The 24,122-nt window shown below is 36.9% G+C and overlaps 1 protein-coding gene and 1 pseudogene across 5 annotated transcripts in view; one reads left to right on the top strand and one right to left on the bottom strand.

The window, feature by feature from the left end:
* The window catches only part of CRY1 (cryptochrome circadian regulator 1), a 95,777-nt gene that overhangs the window by 32,998 nt on the left and 38,657 nt on the right, over nucleotides 1-24,122 (bottom strand). The gene's annotated exons all lie outside the window — the stretch shown is intronic.
* Nucleotides 9,969-12,848, top strand: LOC147372384 (small ribosomal subunit protein eS8 pseudogene; annotated as a pseudogene). The gene is made up of 2 exons (XR_015164755.1): nucleotides 9,969-10,011; nucleotides 11,416-12,848. The product of XR_015164755.1 is annotated as a small ribosomal subunit protein eS8 pseudogene (transcript).

Below are 24,122 nucleotides of genomic sequence, written 5' to 3' on the forward strand. Positions count from 1 at the left end.
AATATGGTAGCCACTTAAATTAGGCATGTGTAGCCATTTAAATTAGTTAAAATTAAAATTTCAGTTCCTCAGTCACACTTGCCATATATCAAGGCCTCTCAATAGCCACATGTGTGGCTAGTAGTGACCATATTGGACAGTACAAGTGAAGAATGCTTCCATCATTGCAGAAATTTCTATTTGACAGCACTGTTCTAGAAGATTATTCAGAATAGATCATTTTGTTTTCTTTGCCCATTCCAATCCCCATTCCTCTTTGCCCATTTCAATTTCATTTCACCAAGAAAGTCTTGTTAATTTTCTACAGATGTAGTTATTAAGTGACATCAGTCAGTTCAGTTGCTCAGTTGTGTCCGACTCTGCGACCCCATGAATCGCAGCATGCCAGGCCTCTCTGTCCATCACCAACTCCCGGAGTTCACCCAAACTCACGTCCATTGAGTCAGTGATGCCATCCAGCCATCTCATACTCTGTCGTCCCCTTCTCCTCCTGCCCCCAATCCCTCCCAGCATCAGAGTCTTCTCCAATGAGTCAACTCTTCGCATGAGGTGGCCAAAGTACTGGAGTTTCAGCTTTAGCATCATTCCTTCCAATGAACACCCAGGACTGATCTCCTTTAGGATGGACTGGTTGGATCTCCTTGCAGTCCAAGGGACTCTCAAGTGACATCAGGATAACTAGTCAAATCTGATATTGCTTCCCCTTAGGAGTCATCATCTCTATGGGCACAGGGAGTCAGAGTGCTATATTCACAAGGCTGTTAAAGACATCCCACCATTTCACCTTAGGAAGTCTAACAGTTGTCCTTCAAGAAATAGGAAATAAATCTTTATATACTCACATTTATATTACACAAAATCTTTTTGTCTTTGTTTACAGTCACCTCCCTAACACACCATCCTTAATGCTCAAACTACTGCACAACTGCACTCATCTCACATGCTAGCCAAGTAAGGCTCAAAATTCTCCAAGCCAGGCTTCAACAGTATGTGAACCATGAACTTCCAGATGTTCAAGGTGGATTTAGAAAAGGCAGAGGAACCGGGGATCAAATTGCCAACATCTATTGGATCATCAAAAAAGTGAGACAGTTCGAGACAAACATCTACTTCTGCTTTATTGACTACACCAAAGCCTTTGACTGTGTGGATCACAATAAACTGTGGAAAATTCTGAAAGAGATGGGAATACCAGACCACTTGACCTGCCTCCTGAGAAATCTGTATGCAGGTCAAGAAGCAACAGTTAGAACTGGACATGGAACAACAGACTGGTTCCAAATAGGGAAAGGAGTATGTCAAGCTATATATTGTGACCCTGTTTATTTAACTTATATGCAGAGTACATCATGAGAAACACTGGGCTGGATGAAGCACAGGCTGGAATCAAGATTGCCGGGAGAAATATCAATAGCCTCAGATATGCAGATGACACCACCCTTATGGCAGAAAGCTAAGAAGAACTAAAGAGCCTCTTGATGAAAGTGAAAGAGGACAGTGAAAAGAGGAGAGAGTTGTCTTAAAGCTCAACATTCAGATAACTAAGATCATGGCATCTGGTCCCATCACTTCATGGCAAATAGATGGGGAAACAATGGAAACAGTGTCAAGACTTTATTTTTCTGGGCTCCAAAATCACTGCAGATGGTGACTGCAGTCATGAAATTAAAAGACACTTACTCCTTGGAAGGAAAGTTATGACCAACCTAGACAGCATATTAAAAAGCAGAGATATTACTTTGCCAACAAAAGTCTGTCTAGTTGAAGCTATGGTTTTTCTAGTAGTCATAGATGGATTTGAGAGTTGGACTATAAAGAAAACTGAGTGCTGAAGAACTGATGCTTTCGAACTGTGGTGTTGGAAAAGACTCTTTAGAGTCCCTTGGATAGCAAGGAGATCCAACCAGTCCATCCTGAAGGAAATCAGTCCTGAATATTCATTGGAAGGACTGATGCTGAAACTCCATTACTCTGGCCACCTGATGTGAAGAGCTGACTCATTGGAAAAGACCCTGATACTGGGAAAGATTGAAGGCGGGAGGAGAAGGGGATGAGAGAGGATGAGATGGTTGGATGGTATCACCGACTCAATGGACATGAATTTGAGTAAGCTCCCGGAGTTGGTGATGGACAGGGAGGCCTGGCGTGCTGGAGTTCATGGGGTCGCAAAGAGTCATCCACGACTGAGCAACTGAACTGAACTGATCCCAACCCACCATTACCAATGTGTAAATCTTTTGGGGAGAATATTGTTGCTGACTATTGTTGTTAAAGCAATATAAAAGCATCTAAGTTTTATAAAATTATCCATAACTACGAATAACATCATGTTTGGTGATAAATGTTTACTGGGAAGCAGATAGTTTTCTGTATTTGCTTGGCAAAATAATTTTTAGACCCTGAGGTACTCAGATCAAAAATTAACAAATTGAATGAACTAGCTATTTTAAAGTTTTCTTAAATTCAAACAGTACAAAACTAAAATGTCCTGGAAAGATAATCCATGGAAGAGATAATCCTCAAACCTCTTTTGTAGTGTGAGTTTCAGTATCTTCTCTACCAGACCAGACAGGAAGTAGCAGAGTTCTCCACATTCTACGTTTTGGGTAGAAAAGTTTTCATGTAGTACAAGTAAGTCAATGACAGATAATAAGATGGGAAAAGGAAAAAAAAAAAGGACCTGATTAATTTATAAAATGAAGTAGTAAGCCTCGACTAGTTAATAATTAGCCAGTCCCTTATTTTTCCCTTTCTTGTTCACAGTTGAATAAGCATTCTTAACGCTTTTCAATAAACACTCTATGAACCAAACAAACGTTGTACAGGATGATGTGGACTAAAGCAATGGAAAAAGTTTTGCAACCAAAATTAACTTTGTTTTGGCATTCCATAAAACAAAGGAATAGAAATTCTATTCCAGTATAGTGTTTTTCTCCAATAGATGTTATTGATGGCTTTTTTCTTCCATAATATGTTTTCCTTCCATGGCTATTATTGTTTATATCACTGTAACTTAACATAAAAATTGAAGAGATACAGTAGATTCAAATATGTATTTCAGAAAATAATTGTGAAGGAAAGAAAAGAGCAGCATGGAGAACACATGGTGTTGCTTTTCTCTGTTATAAGCCTTTCTATGCTACGACTTTTAAAACTACTGCATATATTATTTTGATAAAATAAAATTTACTTTGCATATATCTACTTGTTACATGTGTATAAGAAAATAACTGCAAGGATACTCATCAACCTGTTAATAATAGCTACCCTGAGCACCAAAGAATTCATGTTTTCAAACTGTGGTGTTGGAGAAGACTCTTGAGAGTCCCCTGGACTGCAGGAGATCAAACCAGTCAATCCTAAAGGAAATCAACCCTGAATACTCATTGGAAGGACTTATGCTGAAGCTGAAGCTCCAATATTTTGGCCACCTGATGCCAAGAGCCTACTCATTAGAAAAGACCCTGATGCTGGGAAAAAGTGAAGGCAGGAGAAGGCTATGACAGAGGATGAGATGGTTGGATGCATCACTGAGTTTGAGGAAACTCTGGGAGATGGTGAAGGACAGGGAAGCCTCAAATGTTGCATCCATGGGGTTGCAAAGAGTCAGACACAACTAAGCAACTGAACAACTATTGGGGAGAGGAAGTTTGGGGTGGGGGTAAAGAAGAGATAAACATACTTTTTTAAACTTCATAAAAGGTATAAAATTGATAATTAGCATATATTCCTTCAAAGTAGAACAAAATTGAAAAATATTATATCTGATGGAAACCTGTTTTAACACATAATGAACATCTTTCAAAGCACTTCTATGGCATCAATTTTCACAGTTTATGGTATCTCATTGCATAGATGTCCTATATATAATAATTAATAGCAACAAATTACTATCCCTCAACCAATCCTGGAAAGTTCTAATTTCCTCATTTGTTAAACTGAGATAGTAATAGGGCCCATATCATAGCACTGTTGTGAGAATTAAATAAGTTAATGTATGTGAAGCTCTTAAAACAGTGCCTGACCCACAGTAAGCATGATTATATGTCTCATCATTCCTACAATAATTTTAGTCCCCTCTTTACTACAATAATTCTACTTCTTGTTATCTCATGTTAGTATTATTTGCTCAATGCCTTAAAATAGTTCTTTGTACCAATACCAAATTTTCCTGAGGCACACTTTCCTGTAAAAAGGTCTTCAAAGGTTCATTCACCTATAGAATAAAGAACAAATTATTTTGTTTGACTAACTTAGGGTTCCAGGTTCATTTTTCTGCCACTCCTCTTTCCCTTCTGCCAAATTAAACTACTTTCCCCCCACACATTCAATCTCCTGGAATTTGTTCCATGCTCTTCCCTTGGCCTGGAGCACCTTCCTAATTCCCATCTCTATTTTCTGCTAATTTTCAGTCTTCCATATGAAAGTGATTTCTCCATCCCATATACTCTCAAGGGACATAATGTATCTCATCACAGAGAAACTTTCAGATTGTATGTTACATGATAGCTATCATATAAATCACCTTCTCCTCCTGAAGGATTTCAAATTAAGTATCTGTGTCTCATGCCTAACTACACAGTTAACTTTATCTGTGTTTTGGTTTCTGTATTTGGCAAACAAATTTCAATATGTGCCTTACACAGTTTGCTGAAAAGATCAGAAATAGGAGAAAATGACCTATAGAAATGTCTGTAACATCTGTTGAAAGGATTTGTTGTTGTTCAGTTGCTAAGTCACATCCAACTCTGTGACCCCATGGACAGTAGCATGCAAGGCTCTTCTGTCCACTATATCCTGGAGTTTGATCAAATTCATGAAAGGATTAGAAAAAGTATAAAATCACTAGTACTTGGTAGATATTCATTAAACAGAAGTTACAATTATTCTCCCTTGGGAAAAACTTATAGTTTTGAAAAAATAACATGTATTTTTTTAAATTTAATTTTATTTTATTTTTAAACTTTACATAATTGTATTAGTTTTGCCAAATATCAAAATGAGTCTGCCACAGGTATACATGTGTTCCCCATCCTGAACCCTCCTCCCTCCTCCCTCCCCATACCATCCCTCTGGGTCGTCCCAGTGCACTAGCCCCAAGCATCCAGTATCGTGCATCGAACCTGGACTGGCATCTCGTTTCTTACATGATATTTATATATAAATAACTGGGCATGACAACAGACGACAATGAATTAGTCGGATGCCTACAACTATATACACAATCGTCTCAACTCTTAACCTTCCCTGAATGTGACTTTGAACAAAGGTTTGATGAAAATCTTTTCCACAAGGCAAAGCAAATGTGAATATGAATATATATACATACAGATATGGTGCAATTAAGACCCTGAATCAACTAATATCTAAGCATATAATTCTTCCTTGATAACACTGTAAAATCTCCAATACACTAAGTTAAAAGTATCAACTCATTGACAGGTAAGATTTCTTTTTAGTACTGAAGGAATAATGTTACTTCAAAGAGTACTACATAAAGTCTAATCTTTCATCCTTGACCCTCATCAAGGAAGAGAGTGGGTTCTGCCAGAGTTCAGATTCAATGTGTTCCAGATCATATCAATTTCAACCTTTATATATTACAAATGCATGTACCTAAGTATAGGAATCCAGTGCTGAATGGACTGATTTAATACAATGAAATTATACACAGCTTGTAGGATCTCAGATCCTGGATCAAGGATTGAACTTGGGCCATGATAGTGAAAGCCTGGACTCCTAACCGCCAGGCCAACAGGGAACTCCTCATAAGGTACAGTTTAAATAGGAACATATTTTCAGACCTTATTCAGTTTGTCATGTTTACTGTTTTCTTGAAACCATATCCATTTGAAGGTTCAGTTAATAATGCTATTAACTACTGATACATGCACTGGGTTGATTTTTAAACAGGACAAATGTTAGTAAAACTCACTACACCCCTTTGCATAATTGTACTGCCTAAACAGAAGAATAGTTCTGTTGATATTTAATTATTGAATACAGTATGAATTGCAGCACTTCACAATAAATTGAAGAGATGTTAGGTTAAGAAAATACATTTCTTCACTTTAAATATTTTAAGGATTTTTTTTAAAACCTCCAGTGATCACTACCTTATTGCTATTAGAAAAAATTAAATGTGGTGAGTTTCCTTATACCAGTTCCAAAAGATGATTTCAACATGAATCAACAGAAATAGTTTCTTAAAGTAGGTCATTGCTATAGCAACCAGTGGGCAGTTTGGTATACTCCCCGTAACAATGACCTACTTTCCAGCCTGTGCTAGAGCAGCTTTATATAACTTGAATTTCTAGTTCTGTCTATAAAATAGTCTAAAAAAGGCAATAGTAAGATACAACATAATCCCATTCCTGCTAAAAAACAAGGCATTATGAATTAACATGTATCATACCAAAATAAAGCCATCTGGTTCTGCACTTTAGTTTATAAAATATATCTTATCACATGCTCAATGATGAAAACTACACTTCAAATATCTCAACCAAAACAATTCACTGCTGACCCTAGAGAACTGACTTACAGAATATAAATTAAGATCATTAAAACCACATGCAAAATATCTTCTCTTTCTACTCTTCCTCCTCATGAAACAATGGTTAGATTTTTAAAAATAAAAGGTCTGGATATATTAACTACAATAAAAGAAAAAATGGAGAGTCTCAGTCATTAAGCAGTCTATGGTGTTTCATTAGAAATTCAAAAATTATCGATATAAATAGTAATTTGTCTCTCCATAAATTGACTAAAGTTTACATATGCTTTTTTTCTGGTTTGTGACAAAATTTTGGTGTTCTTATCTAACTTTACTCAAATTATCAGAATATTTGTGATATACACGTTCCCTGAAGAAAACAGTTTAATATTGAAAGAGGATTAAACATATACTTTAAAAGTAAATTTCTTATTTTGCCAGGCTCTAATGGTTCATAAATCTGTGGTCTAATACCATGACACAATGTCACTTTTTATAACAAATATTTTTCACTGCCTCTTTTAAATTCTGAAATTCACAGATAATATAACATCCTTATATACAATTTAAAAGCATTAATATAATGCTCCAATGTAACACATGAAGGAAGTTTGAGGAAAGTAATTTATATTTTAAACAGAAGTAACATTTACTTCCCATAAGTAAATATCTGGGGATGAAACAAAAAGGCAGTGAATTAACTGGATGCCTACACCTACATACAGAATCATTTAAAATTCAACAGCTTCAAAAACAGAATGACACGGCTGTATTATCGGTGACTAAAATACCATGAACAGTACTGCCTTTGGTAACAGGCTTTTCTGTAATGTTAAGCAAGACTTAGAAAAGTTCTTGACAAAGTTCAGTCTTCCCTGATTTACATGGGTGATAAACATATTTTAGGAGCACTCAATGCATATTAAAATTGTGTAAAAAATAACTGTTTACACGTAAAAATGAATTTAGGCTCTAGATTCCGAAGATCATGAATAAGTTTTTCACTCACATGAAATATCTAGTAGACTATTTCAGTTATGTGGGACTCAGGACAACTATTTATTTTGAGAGATTGTCCTGAGCATTGCAAAAAGTTTTCCATTCTTGGCCTCTCCTCACTAACTCTACTAGGAACTTTCAAACACTGTAACCCCCAAAATGCCCCAATAAACTCCTAAAATATCTTCTAGGCAGTGACACTATTAATTATTCACATAATTTTATTGATTTGAGGAACACATGATAAATGATAGGAAATGCCAACACTTATGGAGCTTAAAATCTAGAAAAGAAACCTGAAAATGTACACGATATGAATATAACAGAACCTGTTATGGTAGAATGAAATATATAAGAGACACTTATGAATATCATAAATTTGCTTTGAAAAATCAGGAAGGAGAAATCTTCTGGATTTTTTTTTTTGAGATGGGGAGAAATTGAGGCAAAAAATTCCAAGGTGATGGTAGAAAAAAGCCTTGAAGCATTAATTTGATTGTAATAGATGAAGACAGGAAGGAAGAATATTGGCCACAGAATTGTAACCTTCTTAAAGACCAGGACTAGGCCTTTCTCACCAGTTTTAATTGGTCAGAGAAGGTCTCAAGGCCAAGCCAAACTTCAAGAAGGTAGAAGCATAAATTTTCTGTAAGTGAACAATAATATCTACCACAATATTCAAACCAACACTGATATATATGTATTCATATTTTTTAATGAAGGGTATATTACAGCAGCACAGAAGAAATCAAACTGTGTATGGGGGCAGAGGAAAGGAGATACGAGGCATGAGCAAGAAAACATTTGAGCAGAGTTTGTAATCAATAGGTGTTGATCATGAGGATCAAGTAGCAAAGAGCATTCAAAGCAGGGAAAACAGTATCCTTAAGTCAAGAAATTCAAAAGGGGACTTACCTGGTAGTCCAGTGGCTAAGACTCTACATTCCCAATGCAAGGAACCTGGGTTCCATCTCCGGTTGGGGAACTATATCCCACATGCAGCAACTAAGACCCAGCACAGCCAAATAAATAAATATTAAAAAAAAAAAGAAATTCAAAAGAACTGTGTGTCTTTGGGTGAGGGATGGATGGGTAGTGAGCAACTGGGAGAACGTATCATACTTTCTAACACTAAACTACTTCCCCCCAACACAAGTGTTAACATTTCAAAAAATATTCAAAATCAGTGTCAAAAGAAACCTACAAACTTCTGTCAGGGACAGGACATTGGACTAAGATACTCTAATGGAAATAACTAACAAGTTAACAAAAATAAATAAAACTTTTAAACATAATTCACTGGAGTGCTCCAAAAGTAAGGAGTCATAATAGGTTAAGCAGCGTGCTAAGGACAGCTTTAGCCTTGAGGATTTCTACAGATTCCTGGAAACCTTGAACATAATCCAGGTTGAGGAGGACAGGAGATAAAGTCCAGGCCCATTCAACTGAAAAAACTAATAAAAGACCCTCAATATTATGCCTGAGCTTTAAAGAGCTCCATGCACAGCTCAACTGTACAGTAGACATAAACCTTAATAGGGCAGACTAGGACAGGAAGGAAACTTGCCTGTCTCTACTTGGTTAGAGTTGAAAGAAAATAAAATCTCCCATTCCTGAATGGAAAGGATAAACACAGTGATTTTACAGTGGAGAAAACTGGCAAACACTACCTTAACCACATGATCAGAGCAAACATCACCAGTGATAAAGTCAGTTGGGTGTCAGGTACATCTTGATACAATACGATGAGATATTTTTTTGTGATATTTTCCACAAAGCAATAATCCCACTCTAAAGATGAGAAAAATATTAGACAAAACCAAACTGAGGCTGGCTATTCTATAAGACAGATGACTAAATCAAAAAGGTCATAAAAAACAAGGGACGCCCGAGGAACTGGCACAGAACAGAGGAGCCTAAGTGCAATGTGGTATTTTGGATGGAATCCTGGAACAGAAAAAGAACATTAGAGGAAATCTGAATATAGTCCAGAATTTAGCTAGTGCTATGATTTCTTAGTATTGACAAAAATATGGTGTTAATGTTAAGATGTTAATATCGGGGAAAACTGGTACAGAGTAATCAGGAACTCTCTGTATTATATTTCCACATTTTCTACAAACCTAAAATTATTTATTTTATTTAAAAATTCTAGTGCATCCCCCTCAAAGCACAATCTCAATGCAAATTCTGGAATTTAAATGGTACCAAACACCTCAAGCATATCATTGCCTTTAATGTGGTCCCAGGTTGGTTATGATCTGAGATAATTGCTAAAAGAAAGTATAAATACTCTCTGGATTCTCAACTTCAACCAACACTTCATTTTCTACAGAAAAAGTTCTACCAAAAGTCAACCAACCAACCAACCAACAAATCAATCATAAAATACACAAGGAAACAATAATTTATTCCACAAGTTGAAGAATGAGAGGCCTAAATTTTACTGAGAATTTTCCAGAACCACCGAAAGATGGCAATTCAAGTTCATGAATCTCACGCCTCTCTCTTCTCATGTAAGAAAAGAGGGATGTGGAGCTGGAGATGGGAGGTTAGATGGAGAGAAGGGAAAATAAAAATAGAAAAATGAACAGATAGAAATGAGCAGAGATACACAGATGGGGAGATGAGACAGTCAGAGAAAGATCCACATCTAGCTATATCATATTGAAACTACGCAAAACAAAAGAAAAGGACATAAGACAGTCAGAGAACACTATACCCAGTAAACAGAGAACATTTATTCAAGTATAAATGGAATATTCATGAAAATTGACCTGTACTAGGTCATAACACTATCAACAAATTTAAAGGAACTGGTATCTGGCATACATTCTGAAATTAAAAAACACTTCTTCAAACAATTTATAGGACAAAGAGCATCGCAATGGATTTCAGGAAAAACCTAGAACTGATTGATAATGAGGAAAATATATCTAAAATGTACAGAATACAAAACAACAAAAAAATGGTATCAGTTCAGTTCAGTCGCTCAGCCGTGTCCGACTCTTTGTGACCCCATGAATCGCAGCACGCCAGGCCTCCCTGTCCATCACCAACTCCCGGAGTTCACCCAGACTCACATCCATCGAGTCGGTGATGCCATCCAGCCATCTCATCCTCTGTTGTCCCCTTCTCCTCCTGCCCCCAATCCCTCCCAGCATCAGAGTCTTTTCCAATGAGTCAACTCTTTGCATGAGGTGGCCAAAGTACTGGAGTTTCAGCTTTAGCATCATTCCTTCCAAGGAAATCCCAGGGCTGATCTCCTTCAGAATGGACTGGTTGGATCTCCTTGCAGTCCAAAGGACGCTCAAGAGTCTTCTCCAACACCACAATTCAAATGCATCAATTCTTCGGCGCTCAGCTTTCTTCACAGTCCAACTCTCACATCCATACATGACCACTGGAAAAACCATAGCCTTGACCAGACGGATCTTTGTTGGCAAAGTAATGTCTCTGCTTTTGAATATGCTATCTAGGTTGGTCATAACTTTTCTTCCAAGGAGTAAGCATCTTTTAATTTCATGGCTGTAGTCACCATCTGCAGTGATTTTGGAGCCCAGAAAAATAAAGTCTGACACTGTTTCCACTGTTTCCCCATCTATTTCCCATGAAGTGATGGAACCAGATGCCATGATCTTCGTTTTCTGAATGTTGAGTTTTAAGCCAACTTTTTCACTCTCCTCTTTCACCTTCATCAAGAGGCTTTTCAGTTCCTCTTCACTTTCTGCCATAAGGGTGGTGTCATCTGCATATCTGAGGTTATTGATATATAAATAAATGGTGTATATAGGCTTAAACGCTTACATTAGAAAAAAAGACTTGAAATTGAGTTAGGAAAACAGCAGAATAAATAAGGTCCTAAAAAATATTAACACAAAGAAGGAAATGATCTGTTTCCAGCCAGCACTGAGCAACAGGTATTTTTCTGGACAACTGGCACAAGTGCCACAAGACCAGGAGCAAGAAAGCCCTACCACAGGAAGCAGAAGTATGAGCTGAGAATCCCTGCTGCCAACACTAAGATTGATGCTGGCCTCATACACACAGTCCATGTGCAGGGAGGCAACAAGAAATACCGTATCTTGAGGCTGGACATGGACATGGGGAAATTTTACTGAGGCTTGGAGTGTTGTATGTGCAAAGCAAGGATTAAAGATGTTGTTCACAGTGCATCCAACGATGAGCTGGTCAGTACCAAGACCCTAGTGAAGAACTGCATCTTGCTCACTGACAGCACACTATTCTGAGAGAAGTAGGGGTCCCACTATGCACTGCCTCTGGGCTGCAAGAATGGAGCCAAGCTGACTCTCAAGGAAGAAGGGATTTTAAACAACAACAATAAAAAATGACCTAAGAAAATTCAGAAGAAATATGATGAAAAGGAGAATGCTCAAATCAGCAGTTTTCTGAAGGAGCAGTTCCAGGAGCGAAAGCTTCTTGCATGCAGTTTCAAGACCAGGCCAGTGTGGCCAAGCAGATGACTATGTGCTAGACTGCAAGGAGCTGAACTTCCATCTGAAGAAAATCAAGGCCTGGAAAGGCAAACAAATCTTCCTCCCTCATACCTTAGCTCAAGTAATAAAGGTGTTTATTGTTCTAAAAAAGAAGAAAAAGGAAAGAAGGAAATGATCAAAGAAAAACGAAAAGCAGGAATTAGTGAAAAGAGAACACATATATAATAGAAATAAGCCAAAATTTATTGCTTGAAGAAACAATATTATAAATATCTGACAAGGTAAATTAAGGGAAAAAATGAGAGAAGGTGAAATAAACAATATTAAGAATAAAAAAGAGGGACTTACCTGGTAACCCAGTGGTTAAGACTCTGCACCCCCAATTCAGGGAGCACAGGTTAAAAAAAAAGTTAAAATGAGGATATAATCTCAGATACTGTAGGGATTAAGTGGAAAACAAGACAGTATGAAAATTTTAAGGAAATAAATCTGAAAACTTTGATAAGGTGAATGAATTCCTTATCAAAAGTTACTCAGGAAGAAATTTAAAACTCACCAGAACTGACTCAAGAGCAAAAAAAGAACATGAAATGATCTCACAGCTATTAAAGAGATTGAATTCGTGGTTAAAAATCTTACATGAAAATCATAAGAGTGAGTCAGTTATACAGATGAATTGTAACAAACATTCATAAAATAGACAGTTTTAATTTTATAGAAGATTCTAACCTCATACTGAGTATAGAGAAAAAGGAACACTCCTCAACTGACTTTATGAGATGAGACTTGCCTGGATGCCAAAATCAGAACAGATACAGGAAGAGTAACTATTAAAATGCAATTTCCATTTTGCCTCAACAAACCAGGACTAGAAGATAACCTCCTTAATGGTGAAAGGGCATTTACAAAAAGTACAGAAAACATTCTATTTAATGGCAAAATGTTTTAAGTATTTCAGGACTAGGAAGAAGACAAGGATGCCTGCCACTGTTTCTATTCAACTTGGTACTAGCAGGACTAACAAATATAGTAATAAGATCAAGAGATAAAAGGAAATGAAGAAACAAAAGCACAGTTATTTACAGATGGCATGAGAGTTGACACTATCAATATACAGAAAAAGAATACACAGAAAATTATTAAAATTAATAATTAGAGTTTAAAAGGGTCAGGATCACTCAATCTCTGAAATCAAATTATACTAATACAACCTATGTAACTTAAGCCTCCCTGATCTCAAAAATCACACAAAGCTATTTATAATCTAGAACTCTTACTCCTTGTCTATTTTTAGAAACCACAGCATTATGACTCTACCAGGTTAGGCCAAAATCAAGTATAAGATGTACTTCTAGGCTTTAAAGTATTTACATACAAATAAATAAAATCTAACATGTGTTCAAAAGCATGCTTTTCCAGATCAATGTGTAATGCGTCTCGGTAGTCTGTCTTATTTGAAATTTCTCTCTCTCAGAAAAAGACTAGTTACATGTAAATTATATATCAATAAAGCTGGGGAAAAAAGATTTAATAATATTTTTATTTTCGTCTGTGGAAAATAAAGTTCGTGGTTATCAGAGAGGATAGAAGCACAAAAAAGGCAAAGGGGGTCAACTGTATGGTGACTGTTTTTGTGATAAGCATGCTACAGTATACACATATATTGAATCATAACATACAAATGAAACTTCAGTGTTATACACCAATTTACCTCAATAATAATTTTAAAAGATAGGAATCCTTTAAAAGGTTTTGTGCAAACACTGGGACATGATATGATAACTTTTAGAATAATCTCTTGGACTGATGGGGGAAATGAGTATCAGCAAAGGGTAGAAATAGGATAACTACTGAGGAGACTACTATACTACTCTAGAGAAGAGATGATGGTGCCATGAATAGGAGTGGTAATAGTGAAAATGATAAGAGCAGTTGGTATCTGGGTAGATATTCAAGAAGTAATACAGCAACGGAAGTGGGATTGTTAAATCTGGAGTCTAAGACAGAAGTGTGATTGCAAGATGTAAAACTGGAATTCATCAGCACATACATGGCAGTCATAAGGAGAAAGGAAAAGAACTGATGGAAGAAAAGGACCTTCACTTTGAATGGACAGGACAGAAAGAAGGTTGGAGAGACAGAAGAAAAAGAAGAGAAAGGATGGAATGAGGTCTGGATATACGGAAGCAGAGGATTATTATGTGTATTCCTAGAAGGAAATATGGGAAGAATGACTGATGGAAGAAAAGGTCAGAGAGAGGACAGACAAATGTGATAAAGATGTAATAACACATGAGAGAAATAAGGACACATGACAGAAAGAAGCAAGAGTATATGCGACAGAGAAGACTGATGGGATAAAGAAGAAAGAATGAACAAAGGATAGAGAAGAGGGTGAGATGGTGAAAGGGTCAAAAAAAAAAGGGGGGGGAAGATAACATGGAAATCAAACTGAAATTTGAGAATCCTAAGTCTGATGCAATTCTCAGGAACAAAAGGGGTTAATTTTATGTAATTACTAATAAGTGAGTTATGAACCAGTCACAGAACTCAAACGCATCCCATTAATTTCATGGTTGAAAATAAGAAACGTCTCATCTTTATAGATGTTATATAACTACTTACAGAAGTTGTTCTATGCTTAGAGAGAGAACTATAAGTCAAACTAAATGAACCCAAAGTATTATAAAAGGAACGCAATTATGCTGAGGAATATCTCTACAACTTTACAAAGATATAACTGATCTGGATCTACTGTATCTATCACAGCACTCTGTGACAACAGTTTACCTCAGTCTTTCTTGAAATATATTTTAACTTCTGAGGTTAATTTAAACTAGTATGGTTATGTAATATGTCTCCCTAATCCCCAAATCACAAAGGTACTTGAAATCTAAGACTTTTACTATTCCATGTGTATTTTTAGAAACCACAACATTCTAATCCTATGACGATAGGCAAAAAAAATCATATTGAAAATCTACTTCTAGGCTTTAGAGGATTAAAACAGAACTAAATAAAATTTGTGTAATACATGTACAAAAGCAAATGACAGCATTACATGTATTGGTTTTCTGATATTCCTACCAGAAAATTCTCTTCTAATAATGCTAGTTTCCTCTAGACATTAAGTCAAGATTTTTAGAGGTTTTCATGCTGGTAGTACTATGAAAAAGAAAAGGGAAGAAAGTGCCAGAGAAGGAAAAAAACGCTATAAAAGATGAAACAAGTACCCAAATGTTGCTTTCCAAATATCCTTCTCTAATAAGAAGAACAAGGATTCTACAGAGTGGTGGCTGATTTCAGAGCACAGCCAAAAATTATATAAGATGAGCTGGAGCATTTCATGGTGCCAGAAAGTAAGGAAGTGCTAAAGAAAAATAAGATGAGTGCATGTCTAAAAATAAGATGGCTATCAAAGGTGGACCAATTTAAACAAAACAAACAGCAATGGTAATAGATTATAACCCAAAGAACAAAACAAACATAAATCCACAAATTTATAAATTATTGAATAATGAAATATGTGGAGGGAGAAGGAACAATTCTTCAATTACAGAAGAAATCCAACTAATAAATATGGAAGAGATGAAAAAAATCATGATTGGAATAGCACTTAATAACTGCTTCAATCAAGCAAGAGCCACCGATGAATATAAAAATTAGTATCTGAAATTATAAGAAGAAAAAGAACACTAATATAACCTCTGGTGGCTCAGATGATAAAGAAATCTGCCTGTAATGCAGGAGATCTGGGTTTGATCCTGGGTCAGAAGATCTTCTGGAGAAGGGAATAGTACCCTCTCCAGTATTTCTGCCTGGAGAATTTCATGGACAGAGGAGCCTGGCAGGCTACAGTCCACGGGGTCACAAAGAGTTGGACACGACTGAGCAACTAACACTTTGACTTTTCATATAACCTCAAAATATCTCTCCCAAAATATTTATTAATTACAAAGGAAAAAAATAGTAATCTTACAATGGAGAAACCCAGCAGACACTCTCTTAGCCAATGATCAATATCACCAATAATAATACACATTGATACCATGTCTCCCGTCATATGAGAAAGCCACATCACTTGTGGTATTTTTCAAAGATGCAAAGCCTCAAGCACGAGAAAACACCATATAAGTCCAAACTGAGGGACATCCTACAAAATGCCTAATTAGTAAGTACTTTTAAAATTCTTAAGGTCTTGAAAGACAAGGAAAGACCAAGATATTGTTACCAGCCAGAAGAAAATAAGGAGACATGCAATGGAGAATTCTAGACTGGATACTGAAACAGAAAAAGATGTTAGTGGAAAAATTGTGAAATTTATATAAAGTCTGTAGTTTCATTAACAGCACCATATAAATGCTAATTTCTTACTTCTGATAACTATACTATGACTATATAAGATATTAACATTAAGAGATGCTGGGTGAAGGGTATACAGTAACTATTATTTTTGCAATTCTTCCATAAGCCTAAAATTATTTCAAAATAAAACAAAAAAAAGCCGATGATTGAGAGCACTGCATCCTGAAATAAACAGGTTTGGAAAGTTCCTTCCTACATAAATATTACTTTCACATCTCTACCAGTGGTGGTTGGATAGCATCACCAACTGAATGGGCATAAGTCTGAGTAAACTCCAGGAGACAGTGAAGGATAAGGAAGCCTGGCATGCTGCAGTCCATGGGGTCACAAGGAGTTGGAAAAGACTTAGCAACTGAACAACAACAGGTAGTAACCACTTACAGTAGGGAATGCCAAGTATGGGGGAAAGGATTGCTGTTTGGGCTAATTGATAAGATTTCATTAATAAGGTGATACTCAGCAAAGTTCTGAAATGAGGCTACACTAAAGCCTTTGACTATGTAGATCACAACAAACTGGAAAATTCAAAGAGATGGGAATACCAGAACACGATACCTGCCTCTGAGAAATGTGTATGCAGGTCAACAAGCAACAGTTAGAACCAGACATGGAACAATGGACTGGTTCAAAACTGGGAAAGGAGTACGTCAAGGCTATATGTTGTCACCCTGCTTATTTAACTTCTATGCAGAGTACATCATGGAAAATGTCAGGCTGGATGAAGCACAAACTGGAATCAAGACTGCCAGGAGAAATAGCAATAACCTCAGATATGCAGATGACACCACCCTTATGGCAGAAAGCAAAAAGAAACCAAAGAGCCTCTTGATGAAGCTGGAAGAGGAGAGTGAAAAAGCTGGCTTAACTCAATATTCAAAAAACAAAGATCATGGCATCTGGTCCCATCACTTCACGGCAAATAGATGGGGAAAACAATGGAAACAGTGACAGACTATTATCTTGGGTTCCAAAATCACTGCAGATGGTGACTGCAGCCATGAAATTAAAAGATGCTTGCTCCTTGGAAGAAAAGCTATGACCAACCTAGACAGCATATTAAAAAGCAGACCTTTGCCAACAAAGGTCCTTCTAGTCAAAGCAATGGTTTTTCCAGTAGTCATGTATGGCTGTGATAGCTGGACCATAAAGAAGGCTGAATGCCAAAGAATTGATACTTTTGAGTTGTGGTGTTGGAGAAGATGCTTGAGAGTCCCTTGGACTGCAAAGAGATCAAACCAGTTAATCTTAAAGGAAATCAACCCTGAATATTCATTGGAAGGACTGATGCTGAAGCTGAAGCTCCAATACTTCAGCCACCTGATGCAAAAAGCCAACTCATTAGAAAAGATCCTGATGCTGAGAGAGATTGAAGGAAGGGATGAGATGGTTGGATGGCATCACTGACTCAATGGATATGAGTTTGAGCAAACTCCAGGAGATGGTGAACGACAGGGAAGCCTGGCCTGCTGCAGTCCACGGGGTTGCAAAGAGTTGGACATGAGTGAACAACAACAGCAAAGCCAAGAGGGTATTGGGGAAGAGCAACAGCCTAGAGATTCAATAGCATGTTTGAGGAATAGCAAGATGGTCAATATGGTTGCTGCTCAGGGAAGAAAAGGAAGAAGGCAAAGAATAGATGAGGTGAGCAAATTATTTAAGGCCTCGTTGATGCTTCTGAACTGTGGTGTTGGAGAAGATTCTTGAGAGTCCCTTGGATTGCAAGGAGATCCAACCAGTCTATCCTAAAGATCAGTCCTGGGTGTTTATTGGAAGGACTGATGTTGAAGCTGAAACTCCAATACTTTGGCCACCTGATGCGAAGAGCTGACTCATTGGAAAAGACCCTGATGCTGGGGAAAGATTGAGGGCAGGAGGAGAAGGGGACGACAGAGGATGAGATGGTTGGATGGCATCACCAACTTGATGGACATGGATTTGGGTGGACTCCGGGAGTTGGTGATGGACAGGGAGGCCTGGCGTGCTGCAGTTCATGGGGTCACAAAGAGTCGGACATGACTGAGCGACTAAAATGAACTGAACTGGCCATTGTAAGAGTTTTCTTTGCCTTTTGCACTAAGAGAAATGGAAACGGACTGGAAAGTTAAGAGAACAATAGCAACACAAAGGTTTTACAGGGTAATTCTGACTATCAGATGAAGAACTGGGCTAAGAGATCAATTAAGAAATTAAAGCAGTTATCCAGGTAAGAGATAATGATGTCTGAGCTCAAGCTGTAATAATGACGGGAATGAGAAATGACTAGATTCTGGATATATTTTTAAGGTATAACTTATAGGATCATATGAAAAATGTGAGATATGAGACAGAGAGCAAAGTTGATTTCCAATTCAGGGCACATGACAGGATAAAATTTCTATTTATTAAGTTGGGAAAATACAGGACAAAGTGCTTTGGGGATTTTGTTTTATTCTTGTTTGTTTTAAAAGTTGGAAATAAACTTTCCAGTTTTAATTTGTGTTCATATTCATTATTTTCTTCATCTTCTTGTAGTTTATTTTTTCTGATTTTTTTTTCAACTTCTTGGAAAGGAATTCTTCTGTCTCAGATTTTTAAGTCTTTCCTCTTTTCAATGTTATGCTTTTGGGGCCATAAATGTCTTTAGCTGTATTTCACAAATTTTGATATGTCATTGTCATTTAGTTCAAAATATTTTAAAATTTCCACTGTAATTTCTATTTTATTATTTGTAAGAATATTGCTCAACTATTGGTATTTGGGGATTTTTTTGTTAGTAATTCTGAACTTATCTCATTGTGATTAAAGAACATACCCTCTGTTATTTCAATGTTGTGAAACCCTAGACTTGCTTTATGACCCAGGATACAATTGATTTTGTTAATCTTTCAATGTACTCTTGAAAAGAATATGTATACTGTAGGTGTTGGATAAAATGCTCTACTTATGTGAATTAAGTCAAAGTTGTTAATCATATTGTTCCAATCCTTTAAACTACTGATTTCTGGTCTGCCTATTGCACTAGTTACTGAAAGAAGTATGTATTTCTCTCTTTGACTCTAAATTTTTCTATTTCTCCTTCTAGTTCTATCAATATTGGCTTTCTGTATTTTGAAACTATATTTTACAAATACAAATTTAGAATTGCTATGTCTTTCTGAAGGGCTATCCATTTTAAAGACTTGGATACTTCCTTCATCTTTAATAATGCTTCTTGCTTTAAACTCTATCTGATATTACTAAAGTGATACTAGCTTTCTATTAGCATTTGCATGGTATATCTTTTCCCATGGTTTTACTTCAGCTCATCTTTCAGTTCAGTTCACTCGCTCAGTCATGTCCAACTTTTTGTGATAGCACAGACTGTAGCATGCCAGGCCTCCCTGTCCATCACCAACTCCTGGAGTTTACTCAAACTCAAGTCCATTGGGTCGGTGATGCCATCCAACCATCTCATCCTCTGTCATCCCCTTCTCCTCTGGCCCTCAATCTTTCCCAGCATTAGGGTCTTTTCAAATGAGTCAACTCTTCGCATCAGGTGGCCAAAGTATTGGAGTTTCAGCTTCAACATCAGTCCTTCCAATGAACACCCAAGACTGATCTCCTTTAGGATAGACTGGTTGGATCTCCTTGCAGTCCAAGGGACTCTCAAGAGTCTTCTCTAACACCACAGCTCGAAAGCATCAATTCTTCGTTGCTCAGCTTTCTTTACAGTCCAACTCTCACATCCATCCATGACTATTGGAAAACCATAGCCTTGACTAGACAGACCTTTGTTGGCAAAGTAATGTCTCTGTTTTTTAATATGCTATCTAGGTTGGTCATAACTTTTCTTCCAAGGAGTAAGCATCTTTTTATTTCATGGCTGTAATCACCATCTGCAGTGATTCTGGAGCCCAGAAAAATAAAGTCTGCCACTGTTTCCACTGCTTCTCCATCTATTTGCCATGAAGTGATGGGACCAAATGCCATGAACTTTGTTTTTTGAATGTTGAGCTTTAATTAAGCCAACTTTTTTACTCTCCTCTTTCACCTTCATCAAGAGGCTCTTTAGTTCTTCTTCACTTTCTGCCAAAGGGTGGTGTCATCTACATATCTGAGTTATTGATATTTCTCCCGGCAATCTTGTTTCCAGCTTGTGCTTCCTCCAGCCCAGCCATTTCTCATTAAGTATTCTGCATAGAAGTTAAATAAGCAGGGTGACAATATACAGCCTCGATGTACTCCTTTTCCTATTTGGAACCAGTCTGTTGTTCCATGTCCAGTTCTAACTGTTGCTTCCTGACCTGCATACAGGTTTCTCAAGAGGCAGGTCAGGTGGTCTGGTATTCCCATCTCTTTCAGAATTTTCCACAGTTTATTGTGATCCACACAGGCTTTGGAATAGTCAATAAAGCAGAAATAGATGTTTTTCTGGAACTCTCTTGCTTTTTCCATGATCCAGCGGATACTGGCAATTTGATCTCTGGTTCCTCTGCCTTTTCTAAAACCAGCTTGAACATCTGGAAGTTCACAGTTCACGTATTGTTGAAGCGTGGCTTGGAGAATTTTGAGCATTACTTTGCTAGTATGTGAGGTGAGTGCAATTGTACGGTAGTTTGAGCACTCTTTGGCATTCCCTTTCTTAGGGACTGGAATGAAAACGGACCTTTTCCCGTCCTGTGGCCACTGCTGAGTTTTCCAAATTTGTTGGCGTATTCAGTGCAGCACTTCCACAGCCTCATCTTTTAGGATTTGAAACAGCTCCACTGGAAGCTATTTCTAAATCTTAATCAGCTCATCTTAATCCTGTTTTAAAAATTTATTTTATGAAATTTATAGATTTTTAATATTTTATTTATATTTTGTTTAAATAAATATATAAAATAATACATTTTATGTGTTATTTTATATATAACATATAATAATATATATTATATTAATCTATTATGTGTTAATTATAGATTAACACAATGGAAAAATGGACAAGAGACCTGAACAAGCACTTTCCCAAAGAAAGTATCCAGTAACTACTAACAACATGAAAAAACAGTCAACTTCTTTGGTAATCACAAAATGAAAATTAAATCTATAAGGAAATAACACTTCACATCCATCAGAATGATTGAAAAGAAAAAGACTAACAATAACAAGTGTTGATAAGAGGATAGGTCATCTCAAGACTCCCATGAACTGCTGGCAGGAATGTGAATGGCATAAACACTTTGGAAAACTGGCACTGTCTACTAACAGTGAAGAAATGCCTACCCTATGACTCAGCAGTGCCACTCTTATGCATATATCCTCCCAGAATGTGTAAACATATTTACTGGGAGATGTACAAAAATGTTCTCTGTAGCTTTGTTCATAATGGTTCATCTAGAGAAAAATGGATGAATTATGATGTTCATAAAAGGAACTTGATGGAATTCAACAACTAATCTATGGGAAAAAAAACAGTTGGATCCTTCATACTTACTTTCCATTATCATATTTTTTAATGGCTAAGAAGCTCTTATTGAAAGTTTAGGGTAGTGGTAGGAAATGACACTACAAGACTGGTAACAAGTTGAACGTCGTAAGTCCCCTACATACCAAAGAACTTCCATTCTGAGAACATGTTCATAAGTACAAGTTGTTCATCCAATCTGTTCATAAGTTCCACAAAATTAGCCTAGGTACCCAACTAATGGGGCTTCCCAGGTGGCACTAGTGGTAAAGAACCTGCCTGCCTTTGCAGGAGATGCAAGAGATGTGGGTTTGACCCCTGGGTCGGGGAAAATCCACTGGAGGAGGACATGATAACCCACTCCAGTTTTCTTGACTGGAGAATCCCATGGCCAGAGGAGCCTCGCAGGCTAGTCACTAGGAATGCAAAGAGTTGGACATGCTTGAAGCAACTGAGCATGCATCCACCCAACTAATATAATCAGCTATATAGTACTGTAATACTTACAATACTTTTTACATTAATAATGCACTAAAACAAATATAAAAAATAAAATGTTTTTAATCTTACAATACAGTATCTTGAAAAGTACAATAGAACCAGCTACATCACTGCTGCTTTTATGCTTGCTTCCAGACATCCTGGGCTTGAAATAATGATACTGTACCACTGCACTCTGCTGCTGTTGCTAAGCTGCTTCAGTTGTGTCCGACTCTGTGCAACCCCATAGACGGCAGCCCACTAGGCTCCCCCGTCCCTGGGATTCTCCAGGCAAGAACACTGGAGTGGGTTGCCATTTCCTTCTTCAAGGCATGAAAGTGAAAAGTGAAAGCAAAGTCGCTCAGTTGTGTCCGACTCTTAGCGACCTCATGGACTGCAGCCTATTAGGCTCCTCCGTCCATGGGATTTTCCAGGCAAGAGCACTGGAGTAGGGTGCCATTGCCTTCTCCACCACTGCACTCTAAACAGTACTATAAAGTACACAAAAGCACAACCATTTGTAGAGGATGCATGCACATGATAATGGGCACCAGACACGTGGACCAACTTACATAACTAGGCACACAAACACACATTCTCATCTGTGAAAGTTTGCAACTTGAAGGTTTGTATACAGGGGACTTACTATATTAGACAACTTTACCCTGTATGTCTTCTTTGGAAAAATTTCTATCCAGGTGTTTACACACTTTTTGACTGTATTGTTTACTTCTTCAATATTGAGTTGTACAATGTGTTTTTATATTTTATATGTTAACGACTCATCAGTCACACCATTTGACATATTTTCTCCATCTATAATCTATATTCTCATTTTGTCAATGGTTTCCTTTGCTGTGCAAAAGCTTTTAAGTTTGATTAAGCCTCATTTGTTTATTTTTGCTTTAGTTCTTTTAGCTTGGGAGACTGATTTTTTAAAATATTTTTATGATTTAGGTCAGAGAATGTTTCCCCTATATTCTCTTCTAGGAGTTTCATGGTGTCATATCTTATATTTAGGTCTTTAAACCATTTTGACTTTTTGTATATGGTATGAGGGAATGTTCTAATTTCATTGATTTACATGCAGTTGTCCAGCTTTCCCAACACCATTTACTGAAGAGACTGTCTTTTCTCCATTGAATATCTTATCTCCTTTGTCATAGATTAATTGACTGTAGGTGTGTGGGTTTATTTCTGAGCTCTCTATCCTGGCCTGTTGAACCATATATCTATTTTTGTACCAATACCATACTGCTTTGATTGCTGCTGTTTTGTAGTATAGTCAGAACTCTGGGAGGGTTATGTCTCCAACTTTGTTCTTTTTCCTCAGGACTGCTTTGACAATTTTAGGTCATTTAGGTCATATAAATTTTAGGATCATTTGTTTTAGTTGTGCAAAATGTCATGGGTATTTTGATAGACCTTGCATTAAATTTGTAGATTGCTTTGGGTAGTATGACCATTTTAACAATACTAATTCTTTCAAGAGGATGGGATATCTTTCCATTTCTTTGAATCATTTTCAATTTCCTTTATCAATGTTTTACAGTTTTCAGTGTATAGATCTTTCACCTCCTTGGTCAAATTTATTCCTAGGTATTTAAAATTTTTGATGTGATTTTAAATCTTTTACACTCTTTTTTTTGATATTTCATTGCCAGTGTAAAAAGAAATAAAATGGATTTCTGTACATTAATATTATATATTGCTATCTTGGTGAATTCATTTATTAGTTCTAATAGATTTTGTGTGGAGACTTTATGGCTTTCCATATTATGTACCATGTCATCCACAAATGCTGACAGTTTTACCTCTTCCCTTCCAATCTTGAGTATCTTTTATATCTTTTTCTTATTTAATTGTGGCTAGGATTTCCAATATTATGTGGAATAAAAGTGGTGAGGGTGGGCATCCTCAT

This window comes from Bos grunniens, chromosome 5, assembly GCF_055505025.1.
Source record: "Bos grunniens cultivar Pamir isolate PY7600 chromosome 5, Bosgru_T2T1.0, whole genome shotgun sequence".
Classification (NCBI taxonomy): Eukaryota; Metazoa; Chordata; class Mammalia; order Artiodactyla; family Bovidae; genus Bos; species Bos grunniens.